A 17,328-nucleotide genomic window follows, 5' to 3' on the forward strand; every position below is an offset into this window, starting at 1 on the left:
TTTTGGGTTTTTTCCTGTTGCGGGCGCTAGGCCTACCCCCACAACTGAGGTACCGTTTTTATCAGGAGACTTGGGGGAGATCTGGGGGGAAGGAAATTTGTGGCTCCTCTCTGATTCCAGAACTTACTGTCACCGAAATGAGAGGAAAAAGTGTTTTTTTGTCCAAATTTTGAGGTTTGCAAAGGATTCGGGGTAACAGAACCTGGTCAGATCCCCAAAAGGCACAACATCGTGGATTCCCCTAGGTGTCTAGTTTTCAAAACAGTGCAGGTTTGCTAGGTTTCCCTAGGTGCCGGCTGAGCTAGAGGCCAAAATCCACAGCCAGGCGCTTTGCGAAAAACAGCTCGGTTTTCTTTGTGAAAATGTGATATGTCCAAGTTGTGTTTTGGGTTTTTTCCTGTTGCGGGCGCAAGGTCTACCCCACAAGTGAGGTACTATTTTTATCAGGAGACTTGGGGGAGACCTGGGTGGAAGGACATTTGTGGCTCCTCTCTGATTCCAGAACATTCTGTCACCGAAATGAGAGGAAAAAGTGTTTTTTTGGCCAAATTTTGAGGTTTGCAAAGGATTCTGGGTAACAGAACCTGGTCAGAGCCCCACAAGTCACAACATCGTGGATTCCCCTAGGTGTCTAGTTTTCAAAACTGTGCAGGTTTGCTAGGTTTCCCTAGCTGCCGGCTGAGCTAGAGGCCAAAATCCACAGGAAGGCGCTTTGCAAAAAACAGCTCAGTTTTCTTTGTGAAAATGTGATATGTCCAAGTTGTGTTTTGGGGCTTTTCCTGTTGTGGGCGCTAGGCCTACCGCCACAAGTGAGGTACCATTTTTATCGGGAGACTTAGGGGAACGCTAGGTGGAAGGAAATTTGTGGCTCCTCTCTGATTCCTGAACTTTCTGTCACCGAAATGAGAGGAAAAAGTGTTTTTTGGGGCAAATTTTGAGGTTTGCAAAGGATTCTGGGTAACAGAACCTGGCCAGAGCCCCACAAGTCACCCCATCCTGGATTGCCCTAGGTGTCTAGTTTTCAAAACTGCACAGGTTTGCTAGGTTTCCCTAGGTGCCTGCTGAGCTAGAGGCCAAAATCCACAGCTGGGCGCTTTGCAAAAAACATTTCTGTTTTCTTTGTGAAAATGTGATGTGTCCACGTTGTGTTTTGGGTTTTTTCCTGTTGCGGGCGCTAGGCCTACCCCCACAACTGAGGTACCATTTTTATCAGGAGACTTGGGGGAGATCTGGGGGGAAGGAAATTTGTGGCTCCTCTCTGATTCCAGAACTTTCTGTCACCGAAATGAGAGGAAAAAGTGTTTTTTTGTCCAAATTTTGAGGTTTGCAAAGGATTCTGGGTAACAGAACCTTGTCAGAGCCCCACAAGTCACAACATCGTGGATTCCCGTAGGTGTCTAGTTTGCAAAACAGTGCAGGTTTGCTAGGTTTCCCTAGGTGCCGGCTGAGCTAGAGGCCAAAATCCACAGCCAGGCGCTTTGCGAAAAACAGCTTGGTTTTCTTTTTGAAAATGTGATGTGTCCACGTTGTGTTTTGGGGCTTTTCCTGTTGCGGGTGCTGGGCCTACCCCCACAAGTGAGGTACCATTTTTATCGGGAGACTTAGGGGAACGCTGGGTGGAAGGAAATTTGTGGCGCCTCTCTGATCCCAGGACGTTCTGTCACCAAAATGAGAGGAAAAAGTGTTTTTGGGGGCAAATTTTAAGGTTTACAAAGGATTCTGTGTAACAGAACCTGGTCAGAGCCCCACAAGTCACCCCATCTTGGATTCCACTTGGTGTCTACTTTTCAAAACTGCACAAGTTTGCTAGGTTTTGCTAGGTGCCGACTGAGCTTGAGGCCAAAATCCACAGCTGGGCGCTTTGCAAAAAACATTTCTGTGTTCTTTGTAAAAATGTGATGTGTCCACGTTGTGTTTTGGGTTTGTTCCTGTTGCAGGCGCTAGGCCTACCCCCACAAGTGAGGTATCATTTTTATCGGGAGACTTGTGGGAACGCTGGGTGGAAGGAAATTTGTGATTCCTCTCTGATTCCAGACCTTTCTGTCACTGAAATGGGAGGAAAAAGTGTTTTTTTGGGCCAAATTCTGACGTTTGCAAAGGATTCTGGGTATCAGAACCTGCTCAGAGCCCCACAAGTCACCCCATCTTATATTCCCCTAGGTGTCTAGTTTTCAAAACTGCGCAAGTTTGCTAGGTTTCCCTAGGTGCCGGCTGAGCTTGAGGCCAAAATCCACAGTTAGGCGCTTTGCAAAAAACAGCTCTGTTTTCTTTGTGAAAATGTGATGTGTCCACGTTGTGTTTTGGTGCTTTTCCTGTTGCGGGCGCTAGGCCTACCCTCACAAGTGAGGTACCATTTTTATCGGGAGACTTGGGGGACCGCTGGGTGGAAGGAAATTAGTGGCTCCTCTCTGATTCCAAAACTTTCTGTCACCGAAATGAGAGGAAAAAGTGTTTTTTGGGGCAAATTTTGAGGTTTGCAAAGGATTCTGGGTAACAGAACCTGGTCAGAGCCCCACAAGTCACAACATCGTGGATTCTCCTAGGTGTCTAGTTTTCAAAACTGTGCAGGTTTGCTAGGTTTCCCTAGGTGCCGGCTGAGCTAGAGGCCAAAATCCACAGCCAGGCGCTTTGCAAAAAACAGCTTGGTTTTCTTTGTGAAAATGTGATATGTCCACGTTGTGTTTTGGGGGTTTTCCTGTTGCGGGTGCAAGGTCTACCCCCACAAGTGAGGTACCATTTTTATCAGGAGACATGGGGGAGACCTGGGTGGAAGGAAATGTGTGGCTCCTCTCTGATTCCAGAACATTCTGTCACCGAAATGAGAGGAAAAAGTGTTTTTTTGGGCAAATTTTGAGGTTTGCAAAGGATTCTGGGTAACAGAACCTGGTCAGAGCCCCACAAGTCACAACATCGTGGATTCCCCTAGGTGTCTAGTTTTCAAAACTGTGCAGGTTTGCTAGGTTTCCCTAGCTGCCGGCTGAGCTAGAGGCCAAAATCCACAGCCAGGCGCTTTGCAAAAAACAGCTTGGTTTTCTTTGGGAAAATGTGATATGTCCACGTTGTGTTTTGGGGCTTTTCCTGTTGCGGGCGCTAGGCCTACCGCCTCAAGTGAGGTACCATTTTTATCAGGAGACTTAGGGGAACGGTAGGTGGAAGGAAATTTGTGGCTCCTCTCTGATTCCTGAACTTTTTGTCACCGAAATGAGAGGAAAAAGTGTTTTTTTGGGAAAAGTTTGAGGTTTGCAAAGGATTCTGGGTAACAGAACCTGGTCAGAGCCCCACAAGTCACCCCATCCTGGATTCCCCTAGGTGTCTAGTTTTCAAAACTGCACAGGTTTGCTAGGTTTCCCTAGGTGCCTGCTGAGCTAGAGGCCAAAATCCACAGCTGGGCGCTTTGCAAAAAACATTTCTGTTTTCTTTGTGAAAATGTGATGTGTCCACGTTGTGTTTTGGGTTTTTTCCTGTTGCGGGCGCTAGGCCTACCCCCACAACTGAGGTACCGTTTTTATCAGGAGACTTGGGGGAGATCTGGGGGGAAGGAAATTTGTGGCTCCTCTCTGATTCCAGAACTTACTGTCACCGAAATGAGAGGAAAAAGTGTTTTTTTGTCCAAATTTTGAGGTTTGCAAAGGATTCGGGGTAACAGAACCTGGTCAGATCCCCAAAAGGCACAACATCGTGGATTCCCCTAGGTGTCTAGTTTTCAAAACAGTGCAGGTTTGCTAGGTTTCCCTAGGTGCCGGCTGAGCTAGAGGCCAAAATCCACAGCCAGGCGCTTTGCGAAAAACAGCTCGGTTTTCTTTGTGAAAATGTGACATGTCCAAGTTGTGTTTTGGGTTTTTTCCTGTTGCGGGCGCAAGGTCTACCCCACAAGTGAGGTACTATTTTTATCAGGAGACTTGGGGGAGACCTGGGTGGAAGGAAATTTGTGGCTCCTCTCTGATTCCAGAACATTCTGTCACCGAAATGAGAGGAAAAAGTGTTTTTTTGGCCAAATTTTGAGGTTTGCAAAGGATTCTGGGTAACAGAACCTGGTCAGAGCCCCACAAGTCACAACATCGTGGATTCCCCTAGGTGTCTAGTTTTCAAAACTGTGCAGGTTTGCTAGGTTTCCCTAGCTGCCGGCTGAGCTAGAGGCCAAAATCCACAGGAAGGCGCTTTGCAAAAAACAGCTCAGTTTTCTTTGTGAAAATGTGATATGTCCATGTTGTGTTTTGGGGCTTTTCCTGTTGTGGGCGCTAGGCCTACCGCCACAAGTGAGGTACCATTTTTATCGGGAGACTTAGGGGAACGCTAGGTGGAAGGAAATTTTGGCTCCTCTCTGATTCCTGAACTTTCTGTCACCGAAATGAGAGGAAAAAGTGTTTTTTGGGGCAAATTTTGAGGTTTGCAAAGGATTCTGGGTAACAGAACCTGGCCAGAGCCCCACAAGTCACCCCATCCTGGATTGCCCTAGGTGTCTAGTTTTCAAAACTGCACAGGTTTGCTAGGTTTCCCTAGGTGCCTGCTGAGCTAGAGGCCAAAATCCACAGCTGGGCGCTTTGCAAAAAACATTTCTGTTTTCTTTGTGAAAATGTGATGTGTCCACGTTGTGTTTTGGGTTTTTTCCTGTTGCGGGCGCTAGGCCTACCCCCACAACTGAGGTACCATTTTTATCAGGAGACTTGGGGGAGATCTGGGGGGAAGGAAATTTGTGGCTCCTCTCTGATTCCAGAACTTTCTGTCACCGAAATGAGAGGAAAAAGTGTTTTTTTGTCCAAATTTTGAGGTTTGCAAAGGATTCTGGGTAACAGAACCTGGTCAGAGCCCCACAAGTCACAACATCGTGGATTCCCGTAGGTGTCTAGTTTGCAAAACAGTGCAGGTTTGCTAGGTTTCCCTAGGTGCCGGCTGAGCTAGAGGCCAAAATCCACAGCCAGGCGCTTTGCGAAAAACAGCTTGGTTTTCTTTTTGAAAATGTGATGTGTCCACGTTGTGTTTTGGGGCTTTTCCTGTTGCGGGTGCTGGGCCTACCCCCACAAGTGAGGTACCATTTTTATCGGGAGACTTAGGGGAACGCTGGGTGGAAGGAAATTTGTGGCGCCTCTCTGATCCCAGGACGTTCTGTCACCAAAATGAGAGGAAAAAGTGTTTTTGGGGGCAAATTTTAAGGTTTACAAAGGATTCTGTGTAACAGAACCTGGTCAGAGCCCCACAAGTCACCCCATCTTGGATTCCACTTGGTGTCTACTTTTCAAAACTGCACAAGTTTGCTAGGTTTTGCTAGGTGCCGACTGAGCTTGAGGCCAAAATCCACAGCTGGGCGCTTTGCAAAAAACATTTCTGTGTTCTTTGTAAAAATGTGATGTGTCCACGTTGTGTTTTGGGTTTGTTCCTGTTGCAGGCGCTAGGCCTACCCCCACAAGTGAGGTATCATTTTTATCGGGAGACTTGTGGGAACGCTGGGTGGAAGGAAATTTGTGATTCCTCTCTGATTCCAGACCTTTCTGTCACTGAAATGGGAGGAAAAAGTGTTTTTTTGGGCCAAATTCTGACGTTTGCAAAGGATTCTGGGTATCAGAACCTGCTCAGAGCCCCACAAGTCACCCCATCTTATATTCCCCTAGGTGTCTAGTTTTCAAAACTGCGCAAGTTTGCTAGGTTTCCCTAGGTGCCGGCTGAGCTTGAGGCCAAAATCCACAGTTAGGCGCTTTGCAAAAAACAGCTCTGTTTTCTTTGTGAAAATGTGATGTGTCCACGTTGTGTTTTGGTGCTTTTCCTGTTGCGGGCGCTAGGCCTACCCTCACAAGTGAGGTACCATTTTTATCGGGAGACTTGGGGGACCGCTGGGTGGAAGGAAATTAGTGGCTCCTCTCTGATTCCAAAACTTTCTGTCACCGAAATGAGAGGAAAAAGTGTTTTTTGGGGCAAATTTTGAGGTTTGCAAAGGATTCTGGGTAACAGAACCTGGTCAGAGCCCCACAAGTCACAACATCGTGGATTCTCCTAGGTGTCTAGTTTTCAAAACTGTGCAGGTTTGCTAGGTTTCCCTAGGTGCCGGCTGAGCTAGAGGCCAAAATCCACAGCCAGGCGCTTTGCAAAAAACAGCTTGGTTTTCTTTGTGAAAATGTGATATGTCCACGTTGTGTTTTGGGGGTTTTCCTGTTGCGGGTGCAAGGTCTACCCCCACAAGTGAGGTACCATTTTTATCAGGAGACATGGGGGAGACCTGGGTGGAAGGAAATGTGTGGCTCCTCTCTGATTCCAGAACATTCTGTCACCGAAATGAGAGGAAAAAGTGTTTTTTTGGGCAAATTTTGAGGTTTGCAAAGGATTCTGGGTAACAGAACCTGGTCAGAGCCCCACAAGTCACAACATCGTGGATTCCCCTAGGTGTCTAGTTTTCAAAACTGTGCAGGTTTGCTAGGTTTCCCTAGCTGCCGGCTGAGCTAGAGGCCAAAATCCACAGCCAGGCGCTTTGCAAAAAACAGCTTGGTTTTCTTTGGGAAAATGTGATATGTCCACGTTGTGTTTTGGGGCTTTTCCTGTTGCGGGCGCTAGGCCTACCGCCTCAAGTGAGGTACCATTTTTATCAGGAGACTTAGGGGAACGGTAGGTGGAAGGAAATTTGTGGCTCCTCTCTGATTCCTGAACTTTTTGTCACCGAAATGAGAGGAAAAAGTGTTTTTTTGGGAAAAGTTTGAGGTTTGCAAAGGATTCTGGGTAACAGAACCTGGTCAGAGCCCCACAAGTCACCCCATCCTGGATTCCCCTAGGTGTCTAGTTTTCAAAACTGCACAGGTTTGCTAGGTTTCCCTAGGTGCCTGCTGAGCTAGAGGCCAAAATCCACAGCTGGGCGCTTTGCAAAAAACATTTCTGTTTTCTTTGTGAAAATGTGATGTGTCCACGTTGTGTTTTGGGTTTTTTCCTGTTGCGGGCGCTAGGCCTACCCCCACAACTGAGGTACCGTTTTTATCAGGAGACTTGGGGGAGATCTGGGGGGAAGGAAATTTGTGGCTCCTCTCTGATTCTAGAACTTACTGTCACCGAAATGAGAGGAAAAAGTGTTTTTTTGTCCAAATTTTGAGGTTTGCAAAGGATTCGGGGTAACAGAACCTGGTCAGATCCCCAAAAGGCACAACATCGTGGATTCCCCTAGGTGTCTAGTTTTCAAAACAGTGCAGGTTTGCTAGGTTTCCCTAGGTGCCGGCTGAGCTAGAGGCCAAAATCCACAGCCAGGCGCTTTGCGAAAAACAGCTCGGTTTTCTTTGTGAAAATGTGACATGTCCAAGTTGTGTTTTGGGTTTTTTCCTGTTGCGGGCGCAAGGTCTACCCCACAAGTGAGGTACTATTTTTATCAGGAGACTTGGGGGAGACCTGGGTGGAAGGAAATTTGTGGCTCCTCTCTGATTCCAGAACATTCTGTCACCGAAATGAGAGGAAAAAGTGTTTTTTTGGCCAAATTTTGAGGTTTGCAAAGGATTCTGGGTAACAGAACCTGGTCAGAGCCCCACAAGTCACAACATCGTGGATTCCCCTAGGTGTCTAGTTTTCAAAACTGTGCAGGTTTGCTAGGTTTCCCTAGCTGCCGGCTGAGCTAGAGGCCAAAATCCACAGGAAGGCGCTTTGCAAAAAACAGCTCAGTTTTCTTTGTGAAAATGTGATATGTCCATGTTGTGTTTTGGGGCTTTTCCTGTTGTGGGCGCTAGGCCTACCGCCACAAGTGAGGTACCATTTTTATCGGGAGACTTAGGGGAACGCTAGGTGGAAGGAAATTTTGGCTCCTCTCTGATTCCTGAACTTTCTGTCACCGAAATGAGAGGAAAAAGTGTTTTTTGGGGCAAATTTTGAGGTTTGCAAAGGATTCTGGGTAACAGAACCTGGCCAGAGCCCCACAAGTCACCCCATCCTGGATTGCCCTAGGTGTCTAGTTTTCAAAACTGCACAGGTTTGCTAGGTTTCCCTAGGTGCCTGCTGAGCTAGAGGCCAAAATCCACAGCTGGGCGCTTTGCAAAAAACATTTCTGTTTTCTTTGTGAAAATGTGATGTGTCCACGTTGTGTTTTGGGTTTTTTCCTGTTGCGGGCGCTAGGCCTACCCCCACAACTGAGGTACCATTTTTATCAGGAGACTTGGGGGAGATCTGGGGGGAAGGAAATTTGTGGCTCCTCTCTGATTCCAGAACTTTCTGTCACCGAAATGAGAGGAAAAAGTGTTTTTTTGTCCAAATTTTGAGGTTTGCAAAGGATTCTGGGTAACAGAACCTGGTCAGAGCCCCACAAGTCACAACATCGTGGATTCCCGTAGGTGTCTAGTTTGCAAAACAGTGCAGGTTTGCTAGGTTTCCCTAGGTGCCGGCTGAGCTAGAGGCCAAAATCCACAGCCAGGCGCTTTGCGAAAAACAGCTTGGTTTTCTTTTTGAAAATGTGATGTGTCCACGTTGTGTTTTGGGGCTTTTCCTGTTGCGGGTGCTGGGCCTACCCCCACAAGTGAGGTACCATTTTTATCGGGAGACTTAGGGGAACGCTGGGTGGAAGGAAATTTGTGGCGCCTCTCTGATCCCAGGACGTTCTGTCACCAAAATGAGAGGAAAAAGTGTTTTTGGGGGCAAATTTTAAGGTTTACAAAGGATTCTGTGTAACAGAACCTGGTCAGAGCCCCACAAGTCACCCCATCTTGGATTCCACTTGGTGTCTACTTTTCAAAACTGCACAAGTTTGCTAGGTTTTGCTAGGTGCCGACTGAGCTTGAGGCCAAAATCCACAGCTGGGCGCTTTGCAAAAAACATTTCTGTGTTCTTTGTAAAAATGTGATGTGTCCACGTTGTGTTTTGGGTTTGTTCCTGTTGCAGGCGCTAGGCCTACCCCCACAAGTGAGGTATCATTTTTATCGGGAGACTTGTGGGAACGCTGGGTGGAAGGAAATTTGTGATTCCTCTCTGATTCCAGACCTTTCTGTCACTGAAATGGGAGGAAAAAGTGTTTTTTTGGGCCAAATTCTGACGTTTGCAAAGGATTCTGGGTATCAGAACCTGCTCAGAGCCCCACAAGTCACCCCATCTTATATTCCCCTAGGTGTCTAGTTTTCAAAACTGCGCAAGTTTGCTAGGTTTCCCTAGGTGCCGGCTGAGCTTGAGGCCAAAATCCACAGTTAGGCGCTTTGCAAAAAACAGCTCTGTTTTCTTTGTGAAAATGTGATGTGTCCACGTTGTGTTTTGGTGCTTTTCCTGTTGCGGGCGCTAGGCCTACCCTCACAAGTGAGGTACCATTTTTATCGGGAGACTTGGGGGACCGCTGGGTGGAAGGAAATTAGTGGCTCCTCTCTGATTCCAAAACTTTCTGTCACCGAAATGAGAGGAAAAAGTGTTTTTTGGGGCAAATTTTGAGGTTTGCAAAGGATTCTGGGTAACAGAACCTGGTCAGAGCCCCACAAGTCACAACATCGTGGATTCTCCTAGGTGTCTAGTTTTCAAAACTGTGCAGGTTTGCTAGGTTTCCCTAGGTGCCGGCTGAGCTAGAGGCCAAAATCCACAGCCAGGCGCTTTGCAAAAAACAGCTTGGTTTTCTTTGTGAAAATGTGATATGTCCACGTTGTGTTTTGGGGGTTTTCCTGTTGCGGGTGCAAGGTCTACCCCCACAAGTGAGGTACCATTTTTATCAGGAGACATGGGGGAGACCTGGGTGGAAGGAAATGTGTGGCTCCTCTCTGATTCCAGAACATTCTGTCACCGAAATGAGAGGAAAAAGTGTTTTTTTGGGCAAATTTTGAGGTTTGCAAAGGATTCTGGGTAACAGAACCTGGTCAGAGCCCCACAAGTCACAACATCGTGGATTCCCCTAGGTGTCTAGTTTTCAAAACTGTGCAGGTTTGCTAGGTTTCCCTAGCTGCCGGCTGAGCTAGAGGCCAAAATCCACAGCCAGGCGCTTTGCAAAAAACAGCTCAGTTTTCTTTGAGAAAATGTGATATGTCCATGTTGTGTTTTGGGGCTTTTCCTGTTGTGGGCGCTAGGCCTACCGCCACAAGTGAGGTACCATTTTTATCGGGAGACTTAGGGGAACACTAGGTGGAAGGAAATTTGTGGCTCCTCTCTGATTCCTGAACTTTCTGTCACCGAAATGAGAGGAAAAAGTGTTTTTTGGGGCAAATTTTGAGGTTTGCAAAGGATTCTGGGTAACAGAACCTGGCCAGAGCCCCACAAGTCACCCCATCCTGGATTGCCCTAGGTGTCTAGTTTTCAAAACTGCACAGGTTTGCTAGGTTTCCCTAGGTGCCTGCTGAGCTAGAGGCCAAAATCCACAGCTGGGCGCTTTGCAAAAAACATTTCTGTTTTCTTTGTGAAAATGTGATGTGTCCACGTTGTGTTTTGGGTTTTTTCCTGTTGCGGGCGCTAGGCCTACCCCCACAACTGAGGTACCATTTTTATCAGGAGACTTGGGGGAGATCTGGGGGGAAGGAAATTTGTGGCTCCTCTCTGATTCCAGAACTTTCTGTCACCGAAATGAGAGGAAAAAGTGTTTTTTTGTCCAAATTTTGAGGTTTGCAAAGGATTCTGGGTAACAGAACCTGGTCAGAGCCCCACAAGTCACAACATCGTGGATTCCCGTAGGTGTCTAGTTTGCAAAACAGTGCAGGTTTGCTAGGTTTCCCTAGGTGCCGGCTGAGCTAGAGGCCAAAATCCACAGCCAGGCGCTTTGCGAAAAACAGCTTGGTTTTCTTTTTGAAAATGTGATGTGTCCACGTTGTGTTTTGGGGCTTTTCCTGTTGCGGGTGCTGGGCCTACCCCCACAAGTGAGGTACCATTTTTATCGGGAGACTTAGGGGAACGCTGGGTGGAAGGAAATTTGTGGCGCCTCTCTGATCCCAGGACGTTCTGTCACCAAAATGAGAGGAAAAAGTGTTTTTGGGGGCAAATTTTAAGGTTTACAAAGGATTCTGTGTAACAGAACCTGGTCAGAGCCCCACAAGTCACCCCATCTTGGATTCCACTTGGTGTCTACTTTTCAAAACTGCACAAGTTTGCTAGGTTTTGCTAGGTGCCGACTGAGCTTGAGGCCAAAATCCACAGCTGGGCGCTTTGCAAAAAACATTTCTGTGTTCTTTGTAAAAATGTGATGTGTCCACGTTGTGTTTTGGGTTTGTTCCTGTTGCAGGCGCTAGGCCTACCCCCACAAGTGAGGTATCATTTTTATCGGGAGACTTGTGGGAACGCTGGGTGGAAGGAAATTTGTGATTCCTCTCTGATTCCAGACCTTTCTGTCACTGAAATGGGAGGAAAAAGTGTTTTTTTGGGCCAAATTCTGACGTTTGCAAAGGATTCTGGGTATCAGAACCTGCTCAGAGCCCCACAAGTCACCCCATCTTATATTCCCCTAGGTGTCTAGTTTTCAAAACTGCGCAAGTTTGCTAGGTTTCCCTAGGTGCCGGCTGAGCTTGAGGCCAAAATCCACAGTTAGGCGCTTTGCAAAAAACAGCTCTGTTTTCTTTGTGAAAATGTGATGTGTCCACGTTGTGTTTTGGTGCTTTTCCTGTTGCGGGCGCTAGGCCTACCCTCACAAGTGAGGTACCATTTTTATCGGGAGACTTGGGGGACCGCTGGGTGGAAGGAAATTAGTGGCTCCTCTCTGATTCCAAAACTTTCTGTCACCGAAATGAGAGGAAAAAGTGTTTTTTGGGGCAAATTTTGAGGTTTGCAAAGGATTCTGGGTAACAGAACCTGGTCAGAGCCCCACAAGTCACAACATCGTGGATTCCCCTAGGTGTCTAGTTTTCAAAACTGTGCAGGTTTGCTAGGTTTCCCTAGGTGCCGGCTGAGCTAGAGGCCAAAATCCACAGCCAGGCGCTTTGCAAAAAACAGCTTGGTTTTCTTTGTGAAAATGTGATATGTCCACGTTGTGTTTTGGGGGTTTTCCTGTTGCGGGTGCAAGGTCTACTCCCACAAGTGAGGTACCATTTTTATCAGGAGACATGGGGGAGACCTGGGTGGAAGGAAATGTGTGGCTCCTCTCTGATTCCAGAACATTCTGTCACCGAAATGAGAGGAAAAAGTGTTTTTTTGGCCAAATTTTGAGGTTTGCAAAGGATTCTGGGTAACAGAACCTGGTCAGAGCCCCACAAGTCACAACATCGTGGATTCCCCTAGGTGTCTAGTTTTCAAAACTGTGCAGGTTTGCTAGGTTTCCCTAGCTGCCGGCTGAGCTAGAGGCCAAAATCCACAGCCAGGCGCTTTGCAAAAAACAGCTTGGTTTTCTTTGGGAAAATGTGATATGCAAACGTTGTGTTTTGGGGCTTTTCCTGTTGCGGGCGCTAGGCCTACCGCCTCAAGTGAGGTACCATTTTTATCAGGAGACTTAGGGGAACGGTAGGTGGAAGGAAATTTGTGGCTCCTCTCTGATTCCTGAACTTTTTGTCACCGAAATGAGAGGAAAAAGTGTTTTTTTGGGAAAAGTTTGAGGTTTGCAAAGGATTCTGGGTAACAGAACCTGGTCAGAGCCCCACAAGTCACCCCATCCTGGATTCCCCTAGGTGTCTAGTTTTCAAAACTGCACAGGTTTGCTAGGTTTCCCTAGGTGCCTGCTGAGCTAGAGGCCAAAATCCACAGCTGGGCGCTTTGCAAAAAACATTTCTGTTTTCTTTGTGAAAATGTGATGTGTCCACGTTGTGTTTTGGGTTTTTTCCTGTTGCGGGCGCTAGGCCTACCCCCACAACTGAGGTACCGTTTTTATCAGGAGACTTGGGGGAGATCTGGGGGGAAGGAAATTTGTGGCTCCTCTCTGATTCCAGAACTTACTGTCACCGAAATGAGAGGAAAAAGTGTTTTTTTGTCCAAATTTTGAGGTTTGCAAAGGATTCGGGGTAACAGAACCTGGTCAGATCCCCAAAAGGCACAACATCGTGGATTCCCCTAGGTGTCTAGTTTTCAAAACAGTGCAGGTTTGCTAGGTTTCCCTAGGTGCCGGCTGAGCTAGAGGCCAAAATCCACAGCCAGGCGCTTTGCGAAAAACAGCTCGGTTTTCTTTGTGAAAATGTGATATGTCCAAGTTGTGTTTTGGGTTTTTTCCTGTTGCGGGCGCAAGGTCTACCCCCACAAGTGAGGTACTATTTTTATCAGGAGACTTGGGGGAGACCTGGGTGGAAGGAAATTTGTGGCTCCTCTCTGATTCCAGAACATTCTGTCACCGAAATGAGAGGAAAAAGTGTTTTTTTGGCCAAATTTTGAGGTTTGCAAAGGATTCTGGGTAACAGAACCTGGTCAGAGCCCCACAAGTCACAACATCGTGGATTCCCCTAGGTGTCTAGTTTTCAAAACTGTGCAGGTTTGCTAGGTTTCCCTAGCTGCCGGCTGAGCTAGAGGCCAAAATCCACACGAAGGCGCTTTGCAAAAAACAGCTCAGTTTTCTTTGTGAAAATGTGATATGTCCAAGTTGTGTTTTGGGGCTTTTCCTGTTGTGGGCGCTAGGCCTACCGCCACAAGTGAGGTACCATTTTTATCGGGAGACTTAGGGGAACGCTAGGTGGAAGGAAATTTGTGGCTCCTCTCTGATTCCTGAACTTTCTGTCACCGAAATGAGAGGAAAAAGTGTTTTTTGGGGCAAATTTTGAGGTTTGCAAAGGATTCTGGGTAACAGAACCTGGCCAGAGCCCCACAAGTCACCCCATCCTGGATTGCCCTAGGTGTCTAGTTTTCAAAACTGCACAGGTTTGCTAGGTTTCCCTAGGTGCCTGCTGAGCTAGAGGCCAAAATCCACAGCTGGGCGCTTTGCAAAAAACATTTCTGTTTTCTTTGTGAAAATGTGATGTGTCCACGTTGTGTTTTGGGTTTTTTCCTGTTGCGGGCGCTAGGCCTACCCCCACAACTGAGGTACCATTTTTATCAGGAGACTTGGGGGAGATCTGGGGGGAAGGAAATTTGTGGCTCCTCTCTGATTCCAGAACTTTCTGTCACCGAAATGAGAGGAAAAAGTGTTTTTTTGTCCAAATTTTGAGGTTTGCAAAGGATTCTGGGTAACAGAACCTGGTCAGAGCCCCACAAGTCACAACATCGTGGATTCCCGTAGGTGTCTAGTTTGCAAAACAGTGCAGGTTTGCTAGGTTTCCCTAGGTGCCGGCTGAGCTAGAGGCCAAAATCCACAGCCAGGCGCTTTGCGAAAAACAGCTTGGTTTTTTTTTTGAAAATGTGATGTGTCCACGTTGTGTTTTGGGGCTTTTCCTGTTGCGGGTGCTGGGCCTACCCCCACAAGTGAGGTACCATTTTTATCGGGAGACTTAGGGGAACGCTGGGTGGAAGGAAATTTGTGGCGCCTCTCTGATCCCAGGACGTTCTGTCACCAAAATGAGAGGAAAAAGTGTTTTTGGGGGCAAATGTTAAGGTTTACAAAGGATTCTGTGTAACAGAACCTGGTCAGAGCCCCACAAGTCACCCCATCTTGGATTCCACTTGGTGTCTACTTTTCAAAACTGCACAAGTTTGCTAGGTTTTGCTAGGTGCCGACTGAGCTTGAGGCCAAAATCCACAGCTGGGCGCTTTGCAAAAAACATTTCTGTGTTCTTTGTAAAAATGTGATGTGTCCACGTTGTGTTTTGGGTTTGTTCCTGTTGCAGGCGCTAGGCCTACCCCCACAAGTGAGGTATCATTTTTATCGGGAGACTTGTGGGAACGCTGGGTGGAAGGAAATTTGTGATTCCTCTCTGATTCCAGACCTTTCTGTCACTGAAATGGGAGGAAAAAGTGTTTTTTTGGGCCAAATTCTTACGTTTGCAAAGGATTCTGGGTATCAGAACCTGCTCAGAGCCCCACAAGTCACCCCATCTTATATTCCCCTAGGTGTCTAGTTTTCAAAACTGCGCAAGTTTGCTAGGTTTCCCTAGGTGCCGGCTGAGCTTGAGGCCAAAATCCACAGTTAGGCGCTTTGCAAAAAACAGCTCTGTTTTCTTTGTGAAAATGTGATGTGTCCACGTTGTGTTTTGGTGCTTTTCCTGTTGCGGGCGCTAGGCCTACCCTCACAAGTGAGGTACCATTTTTATCGGGAGACTTGGGGGACCGCTGGGTGGAAGGAAATTAGTGGCTCCTCTCTGATTCCAAAACTTTCTGTCACCGAAATGAGAGGAAAAAGTGTTTTTTTGGGCAAATTTTGAGGTTTGCAAAGGATTCTGGGTAACAGAACCTGGTCAGAGCCCCACAAGTCACAACATCGTGGATTCCCCTAGGTGTCTAGTTTTCAAAACTGTGCAGGTTTGCTAGGTTTCCCTAGGTGCCGGCTGAGCTAGAGGCCAAAATCCACAGCCAGGCGCTTTGCAAAAAACAGCTTGGTTTTCTTTGTGAAAATGTGATATGTCCACGTTGTGTTTTGGGGGTTTTCCTGTTGCGGGTGCAAGGTCTACCCCCACAAGTGAGGTACCATTTTTATCAGGAGACATGGGGGAGACCTGGGTGGAAGGAAATGTGTGGCTCCTCTCTGATTCCAGAACATTCTGTCACCGAAATGTGAGGAAAAAGTGTTTTTTTGGCCAAATGTTGAGGTTTGCAAAGGATTCTGGGTAACAGAACCTGGTCAGAGCCCCACAAGTCACAACATCATGGATTCCCCTAGGTGTCTAGTTTTCAAAACTGTGCAGGTTTGCTAGGTTTCCCTAGCTGCCGGCTGAGCTAGAGGCCAAAATCCACAGCCGGGCGCTTTTTTAAACAGCTCGGTTTTCTTTGGGAAAATGTGATATGTCCCCGTTGTGTTTTGGGGCTTTTCCTGTTGCGGGCGCTAGGCCTACTGCCACAAGTGAGGTACCATTTTTATTGGGAGACTTAGGGGAACGCTAGGTGGAAGGAAATCTGTGGCTCCTCTCTGATTCCTGAACTTTCTGTCACCGAAATGAGAGGAAAAAGTGTTTTTTTGGGCAAATTTTGAGGTTTGCAAAGGATTCTGGGTAACAGAACCTGGTCAGAGCCCCACAAGTCACAACATCGTGGATTCCCCTAGGTGTCTAGTTTTCAAAACTGTGCAGGTTTGCTAGGTTTCCCTAGCTGCCGGCTGAGCTAGAGGCCAAAATCCACAGCCAGGCGCTTTGCAAAAAACAGCTTGGTTTTCTTTGGGAAAATGTGATATGTCCACGTTGTGTTTTGGGGCTTTTCCTGTTGCGGGCGCTAGGCCTACCGCCTCAAGTGAGGTACCATTTTTATCAGGAGACTTAGGGGAACGGTAGGTGGAAGGAAATTTGTGGCTCCTCTCTGATTCCTGAACTTTTTGTCACCGAAATGAGAGGAAAAAGTGTTTTTTTGGGAAAAGTTTGAGGTTTGCAAAGGATTCTGGGTAACAGAACCTGGTCAGAGCCCCACAAGTCACCCCATCCTGGATTCCCCTAGGTGTCTAGTTTTCAAAACTGCACAGGTTTGCTAGGTTTCCCTAGGTGCCTGCTGAGCTAGAGGCCAAAATCCACAGCTGGGCGCTTTGCAAAAAACATTTCTGTTTTCTTTGTGAAAATGTGATGTGTCCACGTTGTGTTTTGGTTTTTTTCCTGTTGCGGGCGCTAGGCCTACCCCCACAACTGAGGTACCGTTTTTATCAGGAGACTTGGGGGAGATCTGGGGGGAAGGAAATTTGTGGCTCCTCTCTGATTCCAGAACTTACTGTCACCGAAATGAGAGGAAAAAGTGTTTTTTTGTCCAAATTTTGAGGTTTGCAAAGGATTCGGGGTAACAGAACCTGGTCAGATCCCCAAAAGGCACAACATCGTGGATTCCCCTAGGTGTCTAGTTTTCAAAACAGTGCAGGTTTGCTAGGTTTCCCTAGGTGCCGGCTGAGCTAGAGGCCAAAATCCACAGCCAGGCGCTTTGCGAAAAACAGCTCGGTTTTCTTTGTGAAAATGTGATATGTCCAAGTTGTGTTTTGGGTTTTTTCCTGTTGCGGGCGCAAGGTCTACCCCCACAAGTGAGGTACTATTTTTATCAGGAGACTTGGGGGAGACCTGGGTGGAAGGAAATTTGTGGCTCCTCTCTGATTCCAGAACATTCTGTCACCGAAATGAGAGGAAAAAGTGTTTTTTTGGCCAAATTTTGAGGTTTGCAAAGGATTCTGGGTAACAGAACCTGGTCAGAGCCCCACAAGTCACAACATCGTGGATTCCCCTAGGTGTCTAGTTTTCAAAACTGTGCAGGTTTGCTAGGTTTCCCTAGCTGCCGGCTGAGCTAGAGGCCAAAATCCACACGAAGGCGCTTTGCAAAAAACAGCTCAGTTTTCTTTGTGAAAATGTGATATGTCCAAGTTGTGTTTTGGGGCTTTTCCTGTTGTGGGCGCTAGGCCTACCGCCACAAGTGAGGTACCATTTTTATCGGGAGACTTAGGGGAACGCTAGGTGGAAGGAA

The sequence above is a fragment of the Pleurodeles waltl genome, chromosome 7 (assembly GCF_031143425.1).
Source record: "Pleurodeles waltl isolate 20211129_DDA chromosome 7, aPleWal1.hap1.20221129, whole genome shotgun sequence".
NCBI classification, from domain to species: Eukaryota; Metazoa; Chordata; class Amphibia; order Caudata; family Salamandridae; genus Pleurodeles; species Pleurodeles waltl.